Source organism: Pistacia vera, unplaced genomic scaffold (genome assembly GCF_008641045.1).
Source record: "Pistacia vera cultivar Batoury unplaced genomic scaffold, PisVer_v2 Contig251, whole genome shotgun sequence".
Lineage (NCBI taxonomy): Eukaryota > Viridiplantae > Streptophyta > Magnoliopsida > Sapindales > Anacardiaceae > Pistacia > Pistacia vera.
The window spans coordinates 320146-329645 of NW_022196059.1; the positions used below are offsets into that span (position 1 = coordinate 320146).

At 37.1% G+C, this 9500-nt stretch overlaps 1 non-coding gene across 1 annotated transcript; it reads left to right on the top strand.

Annotated features, from left to right (window-relative positions):
- Nucleotides 1-9087: 9087 nt before the first annotated feature.
- On the top strand, nt 9088-9193 carry LOC116132425. The gene has a single exon (XR_004128408.1). It is a non-coding gene; the product is annotated as a small nucleolar RNA R71 (small nucleolar RNA).
- The last annotated feature ends 307 nt before the right edge of the window (nt 9194-9500 follow it).

Genomic DNA, 9500 nt, shown 5'->3' on the forward strand with positions numbered 1-9500 from the left:
ACAGTTTCGTTTGTGCGTGTTTTTAACTGGGTTTTTAGGACTAGGATAAGAGAAAAACATTAACTTTTTAGAAGGGATCTCTGGGCGTAAGGTTAGCCGTCTTTACACTTTTAGAGAGAAAAAGCTTGCATTTTTCGGATTGTTAAGGGAAGACAGATTGCAACAGAGAGATTCATCTTTTGGGAGATTTCTATTAATTCATCTCAGTTTCATTATGTTTATTCTTTACTTTTGATTTCCGTTTTATTCTGTTAAGTTAGCTATGAACTAATCTTCATGGGTTAGGGTTTTGATTGTAGTGGATTGGAATGGGTTGGAGTATTGATTGTGCTAGTTCCATGTGAATAAGCTTGTGGTTGTGTTACTCTGAAATTAATTGTGTAGTGATGAAAATGATGAGATTGAGAAATAATTATGTTAAGCTTCATGGGTAATAACCATTATAGTATTGGATGCTAGAGATAGATTCAAGAATTAATGAAATCAATTTAGGATTTTATGCTTCATGATTTGAATTATTAACCTTCAAATTGTTGGGTGGCGGAATGTTAATAATGATGAATAGGAAAACATAGCCGAGAGGGTATGTTATCATAGTAGTGAATCCGATTTACAACCATTGCATGTGAATGTGAAAATAGTGTAACTTAGGTATAACCCATAAATAATCCGAACGAAGTCAAAACCCTACCGTTTTACTTAAATTGAATCTTTGTGTCCATTTGTTTTCCCTTTTAAGATTAATTTCTTGTTAGATTTTATTTTGTTTTCTTTCAATTACAAATTGCTCCCACAAATCCAAGATTTTCGGGTGCTTCAACTTGTTAACACCATAGGAACTTAGTGCTTTGCTACCAGTCCTCGTGGGAACGATATCCTACCCATCACTCTATTACTTGAGCGACTAGTGCACTTGCTAGTTTTGCATGTTGCAGAAAACACGCATCACCTGGCCGTGTGAGTGTATTCTCTAATTCTGGGTACAGTCCTCATCCACATGCACTTCGAACGGACTGTACAATTCTTCTTTCTAAATTCTGAGGCCGTTCACTAAAGGCGGCATGCATGCAGGGCTATGTCACTCACGGGTTCCCCATCGCAACAACCATCTGTTTTTTTATCTTTTTACACTTGTTTAAATAAAAAAAAAATTCAGATTTGAATTTCTTTAATATTCTAATTTCCTTCTATTTACTCTTTAATATTCTTTAATGCTTTTTCATGCTCTCATGAGTATGTATGCATGTAGATGGTTCATGCTTATAATTCTTTCTAAATTCACATGTTTAGATGCAATATGGAATGCAAACATGTCATTCTCTACTATCTACTAGATCATCTCAAAATAACACATAACCATACTCATACATGCACTTCTCTTTGACATTTCATCAAACAACTTATGTGCACACCTAAGCTCTAAATTGGCTACACTTCTACTTCTTTTCTAAGTCACCAAAATTTGGAACAAAATCTGCCAAGATTAACGCCAAACCTATCCAAATTGCACACTCCATAATTTCTACTCCAATTTTTCCATAGTTCATCCAAACTCTCATCAAGCATCAAATACACAAATACTACTTCTCATGGGTAAGTTCTAACCATCAAACCCAAAATCTATGAATTTCCCTTGAAAAAGAATTGAAGATATTGAGAGAATTTGGGGCTGAAGGTGGCGTGAAAGTGGGGGAAGAATGGCTAGGGTTTCATTCTTCAACTCTTAATATAACAAAATATTATTTGTAGTTTCCCATTTTACCCTTGCACTTTCTATGAAATTCCATTTATGTCTCTTAGTCAATTACCATAATGCCCTCATTTTTATTGCATTCTCCAAGAAATTCTATCTCTTTTCACTCCCCACATTTTCAACTAAATATGAGTGAAAATACCATTTTACCCCTAATGAAAGTTTAAGGGATTTTCTTCACCCCTTTTCAAGATAACTTTAATAAAATTTAACTAAGGGTATTAGGGCATAAGTAAAACTACGTACCTTGATGTGGGCGTTAGAATTCTCCCCCCCTACAAGAATTTCATCCCCGAAATTCAAACGAACAGCTCAGGATGGCGGTTTCGCATATCTTCCTCTATCTCCCATGTTGCTTCTTCTGCCTTATAATTCCTCCATAGGACTTTTACGAGTGGAATACCTTTGTTTCGGAGCTCTTTAATCTTTCTGTCTAAGATCTATACTAGTTGCTTCTCATAAACGAGATTCTCTTCTAAGTCCACTTCTTGTACTTTTAGTATATGGGAGGGATCACTAACATATCTGTGGAGCATCAAAACATGGAATACATTGTGCACCCTATCCATATTAGGTGGTAGCACCAACTTATAAGCTACCTTTCCAACTCGTTGAAACATTTCAAAAGGGCCAATGTATCTAGGTGCTAACTTTCCTTTGCCGCCAAAACGTATTACCCGCTTATAGGGAAACTTTAATAAACACTTTATCACCCACTTCAAACTCCACATCTTTTCTCTTTAAATCTGCATAGCTCTTTTGTCTATCTTGAGCTTGCTTCATTCTACGTCGGATCAGCTGGATATCTTCTATCATTTTCTGGGTTATCTTTGGCCCAAGAGCTGTATGTAACTCATCTTTCTCTTCTACCTCATCCCAATGCAAAGGATATCTACATCGTCTACCATACAAAGCCTCATAAGGAGCCATCTTAATTGTAAACTGATAACTGTTATTATAGGCAAACTCCACCAATGGTAACATCTCATGCCAAGTCATACTATAGTCCATACAGCATGCCTTCAACATATCCTCAAGTATCTGATTTGTTCTCTTAGTCTGGTCATCTGTCTGAGGATGGTATGGTGTACTAAATGTCAATCTAGTACCCAAGTTTCTCTGTAGACTAGTCCAGAAAGCCGAAACAAATTAGAATCTCTATCTGACTTGGGCATACCATGGAGTCTTACTATCTCCCTAACATAGATCTAGGCCAACTGATCTGAGGTAGTGTTATCCTTTACTGGAAGAAAATGGGATGATTTTTTTAATCTGTCTACTATCAACCATATCGCATTATACCCCCTTTGAACTCTTGGAAGGCCTGTAATAAAATCCATTGATATACTTTCCCATTTCCATTCAGGAATGTTGAGTGGCTAAAGCAAACCTGATGGTCTTTGGTGTTCTGCTTTCACCTGTTGACAAATCAAACACTTATTCACATAATCTCCAATATCTTTCTTCATACCTAGCCACTAATAACTTTTCTTTAAATCTTGATACATCTTGGTTCCTCCAGGATGAACAGTGTGTGGTATATCATAAGCCTCTGTAAGGATCTTTCTTTTCAACTCAACATCTTGAGGAATGCATATACGATTTTGGAAATGGAGGACACCATTTAACAGGTGGAATTTTGATATCTTGCCCTCAATCACTTACGGACTTATTTTCTGACACCACTCATCAACAACTTGTTTTTCTTTAATCTCTTCCAGCAAAGTAGGCTAAATGTCTAACTTGGCAAGCCTTCCCGGTATCACCTCTATTTGGTCCTTGATCAACTCGCCCAATAACTCTTTATGTCTTGTGATTTGAGACAAGTAGGCCTTTCTACTCAAGGCATCAGCAACTACATTGGCTTTTCCAGGTTAATACTTAATTTTACAATCATAGTCCTTTACCAGCTCTAACCATCTCTTCTGCCTCATATTCAGTTCTCTTTGGGTGAAGAAGTACTTCAAACTCTTATGATCCGTATAAATATTACTCTTTGCTCCATACAAATAATGCCTCCATATTTTCAATGCAACAACTACAATAGCCAACTCTAGGTCATGCGTAGGGTATCTCTTCTCATACTCTTTTAACTGACGAGAAGCGTAGGCTATTACTCTACCCAACTGCATCAATACTGCACCAAGTCCCTGAAATGAGGCATCTGCATAAATATCATAATCTACACCTTCCTGTGGTAACACAAGAATAAGAGCTGTGGTCAATCTTCTTTTTAACTCTTGAAAACTTTCTTCGCAGGCATTCGACCAAATAAAAGGTGTTCTCTGTTTGGTGAGAGTTGTAAGCGGCTTAGCCAACTAAGCAAACCCTACTACAAACCACCTATAGTAGCCTGCTAGCCCCAAGAAACTTCTAACTTTCTTTACTGTCTTTGGCTATTGCCATTCTAGAATTGCTTTTACCTTACTTGGATCCACTGATATACCCTCATTTGAGACGGTATGGCCTAGAAAGATAACTTGATCTAGCCAAAACTCACACTTAGAAAATTTGGCAAATAGCTTCTTATCTAGCAATCTCTGTAGCACAAATCTTAGGTGTTCTTCATGCTCCTCTTCTGTCTTAGAATAAACCAGGATATCATCAATAAATACCATTATGAATCGATCAAGACAATCCTAAAACACCTGGTTCATTAAGACCATAAAGACTATTAGGGCATTGGTTAACCCAAAAGACATCACCACAAACTCATAATGCCCATATCTGGTCCGAAAAGAAGTCTTCGCAATATCTTGCTCTGCAACCCTTACTTGGTGATAACCTAACCTCAAATCAATCTTTGAAAACATGGCTACTCCTTTCAGCTGATCAAACAAATCATCTATACGAGGTAACAGGTATTTATTCTTCACTGTCACTTTATTTAACTCTTTGTAATCTATACATATCCGTAGAGACCCATCTTTCTTCTTCACAAACAAAATTGGAGAACCCCAATGAGAATGGCTAGGTCGAATAAAACCCTTGTCTAAGAGTTCTTGAAGTTGCTTTTTCAATTCTTGAAGCTTGGTTGGGGCCATCCGATAAAGGGCTTTAGAAATTGGTGCGGTCCTTGGTGCCAGTTCAATACTGAATTCTACTTCTCTTTTTGGAGGTAAACCTGGCAAATCTTCCGGAAATACATCTAAAAATTCTCGGAGTATTGGCACATTATGAATCTCTGGTTGTGGGACATCACTACTATGCATTACATGAGCAATATACCTTGAGCACCATTTTCTTAGCAACTTTCTGGCCTTTACACTGCTAATTAACATACTAAGCTAGTGACCCTTACCAAAATTAAACTTATCTCCATCATCAAGATTAAATATGGCTTTCTTATTTCGAAAATCAATCTCTACTCCAAATCTCCCCAGGAAATCCATGCCCAAAATAACATCAAAATCGGGCTTATTAAACACTAGCAAATCCACTGGCAACTCCCTCCCATGGATCACTACGAACTCCCTTGAAAGTATCTCTTGAGTTACTACACTAACATCATCTGGTAACTCTATCTTAATAGGACAATCCACTCTAATAGGTTTCAAACATAATCTCTCTAGAATCCCATGTGTAATAAATGAATGTGTGGCTCTAGAATCAATTAATGCATAAAGGGGAACTGAATGAAATAACAACTGACCGGTAACTACGGTGGGCTAGCTTCAGCTTCACTCTGAGCTACTGTAAACACTCAAACATTGGTACCTCTAGGTGTCTGCGCTGCAGGTGCAGGAGGGGCTTTGCAATCTCTCATCATATGCCCTGGCTGTTGGCATCTATAACATAAATTTTGGCCAAAATCTCTATGACACTCCCTAGAATGATTTCTTCCACACTTCTTCCACTGGGGAACTTCAATAGTTCTCTGCCTTTTATTCTGTCAATCCCTCATATTCTTCTTAGGTTGGAATCTTCTCTTATTTCTCACCTCTCTATCAGTGGGGGCATCAGCTCTGTCTCTCTATGGAGCAAAAGGTGGAACACTAGGGGCTACTATTGATGGAGTTGCTGGGGTTAGCTTATTCACAAATATTTATGTGCGTAAGTCTCGTTCCAAAGCTTCACTGTATGTCTGAGGGGGTTCAGCACCGGCCATCACATCTCGGGCTATTCCTGGTTTTAGCCCATGCACGAAATTATCCCTCCTCAATTTTGGTGTACTCACTACACTTGGCGCAAACCTTGCTAGGGAATTAAATTTCACTGAATATTCTTTCACTAAGCCTGTCCCTTGTTGTAAATTAATAAACTCCTGAATCTTTTCATGGACTCGATCAACTGTTCTATATTCTGCCTCAAACAATCTTCTGAAATCTCCCTAGGTCATCAAGGCTATATCATGAGTATCCTCTATCAATTCCCACCATATACGGGCATCACCCCTAAATAGGAAACTGGCATACTGAATCTTCTCCCAGTCTATCATAGGGAAAAGTGTTGTCGTACGCTCCACTGATTTAAACCACTCATCTGCCACTATTGGGTCCGCAGCACCCCTAAATTCTAACAGTTGATGTTGGCTAGGCAACCCATATATCGGCTTAATACAATTCTGCACTACTAGGGGTATCGACCTCTCTCTCTCCTCTCTGGGGGTCGGTACAATAATTGAGGTCTCAACTCTCTCTAGTATAGAGCCTCCTCGATTCTCTACCAAGACTTGCTATATAATATTATAGATCCTCGCTTCATCGAGGACAGGGGAAGTAGATTCTGGAGGGATGGAAGGTTCACCCGTACTTATTTCCTTCCTACTGCTTGCTCAGGTTCTACGTCTCATCTACATAACACCAACACTTTTAGTCAACTCAATTAACTCATCTACTACAAGTAAGGAAAGAAATAACTTACAGCGGTCGGCTACGAAACATCAATGCGATGGGAGAGGCACACTGTCAAATCCCAAAACCTTTGCTCTGATACCAAAAATGTAATACTTTCTCTCTAGCTAGTATAATCGGAAAATAACATTAAAACTCACTAGATATATATAAGAAAATATACATGTAGATGAGTATAAAATAATGGGCCCATAACTAATTTTTCTTTATATACAAATATTTGCATAATATAATAAAGTCACAAAATAGTAACTCGATAGTGTCACCAAAACCTTCTGCTTCTTGACGTTCCATGCAACTACATCTCACCTACTACCTACAAAAACATTGAAAACAACGGGGTGAGCACTAATTGCTCAGTAAGTAAACCTGTTATGCTACCCTTCTCTCTCCGTTGCTTTAATGCTGAATTTCTTTCCTTACATCACACTTCTCTATTCTTCTTTGTTCTTTCTCAGATTTGAATTTCTTTAATATTCTCATTTCCTTATATTTACTCTTTAATATTCTTTAATGCTTTTTCATGCTCTCATGAGTATGTATGCATGTAGATGGTTCATGCTTATAATTCTTTCTAAATTCACATGTTTAGATGCAATAATGCAATGAAAGTTTAAGGGATTTTCTTCACACTTTTTCAAGATAACTTTAATAAAATTTAACTAAGGGTATTAAGGCATAAGTGAAAATACATACCTCGATGTGGGCGTTACATTCTAACATTCTTCTATTGTGATTAGGCGTCAAGCATCTCATACAACTCGTATGTCTCCTCTGTAGTCTTTTCTCCCAAGGCACCACCCTCAACATTATAAACTATGGCCTAGCATGCTTATGTTAGTGTTAAGTGCTGAAAATGTAGATTTATTTTGTGATTTGGGGGTGAAATTATAAGAAATTCAAGGTTTAACGCATCATTTAGGATGAGTTTCCTTACTTGTTTTGTTATCTCCTGAAATCACAGGTTTTGTTGTGTTTTTAGGTATTCAGGTGCAAAAAGATGGATTATTCGTGCTTGTGTTGGTGTTTGGACATCTTGGACCCATTGAGTGTAGATAAATCAAGGCAAGTGAGAAAATAGTGAAATTCTACATCTGCGTTGCAGCGCACTTTTCTGCATCGCAATGTGAAGACGACGAAACTGAAATTACGCCCCAACGAAGAACCATCGAGCTGCGGCATAAAGTTGGCGAAATCCAAATTGCGCCATGGCGCAATTCATCTGCGCCATAGTGTGATAGGGTTTTTATCGAAGGAAAAATCGCTTGGACCCACGCCGTGGCACAATTCAAGTGCGCCACAGCGCAAATTGCTATATTTGGAAAAACTCCGCATTTTCAACCCTAATTTTGGTGACCATTATTTACAATTATGCCTAAAAACTATAGAAAGGCAACTTTACTCCGATTTTGAGATATATTAGGTTTTATCAAACACTTTTTCAACTTTGGAGGCTTAGGAGAGAGTGATTGATTGTGTAAAGCTAAACCTTGATCATCTTGAGTGGATTTTGCATCCAAATATAGAAGGGTAAGATTAAGGTTTGTTTTCTTGTATTTATGAGTAGTTAAACTCTTTCCTATTGTATCCAATGTAATCTAATTAGACTAGCTTACGTTTATTGTTTAATTGAATGTTTAATTGATCCAATGGTATCTTAATTTTGTTCATTTATGTTTATTGAGTTGATTCATCGTTATTATTGCATGATTGCCTTTGATTTACAGTTGAATGGTTGTTTGAGTCAAGGTTAGGCTGCACACCACTAGCTAATCTTGAATATCTCTTGATCTTTGATCGTTGTTGATGTTTGATCGTGTTTAATAGTTGATTGATTGGCTATATGAGTTGGGCTTAGGCTATACGTCATTAGCTAATCTCAGATTACTCTGATGAATAATTGATTTATGTTTGTGTGATGCCCTCGACAGATGTGAGTTGGTTTGTGTTCATTTTGGTACTTTTATGCATAATGGGTTTTTGTATTTAGACTAGGCTATACGCCACTAGCTACTTTGAATTATGAAAACATTAGGTTGATCCGGTTGGCCACGGGACGACCTTACCTAAGTAAGTATCGACCCTAAGATTTGGATTGATAAACATAGGTTAGATTAATAATATAAAGTAGGATAATTGTGGTGAAATTGGATACACTAGACCATTTCTTATTGTTGATCACTTATTTAGATATCTTTTTTATCTTAGTTGTTATTTTAGTATTATTGTTTTTCTTAATTGAATTTTAGTAAATTTAGATTTTATTAAATTGTTGGGTAATTTTATTGTCTCACTTGATTTCATTATTTTAGTTGTTTTTGCATAGTATTAAATTAAGTGATAGCTTAACTCTCTGTGGGATTGACCCTTACTTGTGCACTTTACTACAAAAGCGACATGTGCACATGCGGAGGAATTAAAGTTGTTTTTAATTGAACAGTAAGTCTATCATAGAAAAACTGATTCAACAATTCTAAAGGGTATCTATGATGTGGACATTGAACTAAAAACAATTTAAATCTTTCCCACGCTTAATGGAATGGCTCACCATCAAGTTGAGAGAAAGTAGAATTTTACCTCTTAGTTCTGCAGTCATCGCATGAGAATAAAATTTACCTATGAACTTGTTATAGGCTGCGTCCCAAGTGTTAAGTGAAGTTGGTGCCAATAACATGAACCAACTATTTGCTACGTCCTTCAATGTATATGGAAAACATCTTATCCTCAATTGATGTTCAATGAAACCCTACAAAGAAAACGTTTTCACGGTTGAGTAAAAATCTCAAATAACTGTCAATGGATCTTCAGTGGCCATCCCATGGCATAAAGGAAGCATATGAAAATGGGTACTCTTCAACTCATAATTCCTCGCTACAGCACTCAAAACAATCCAG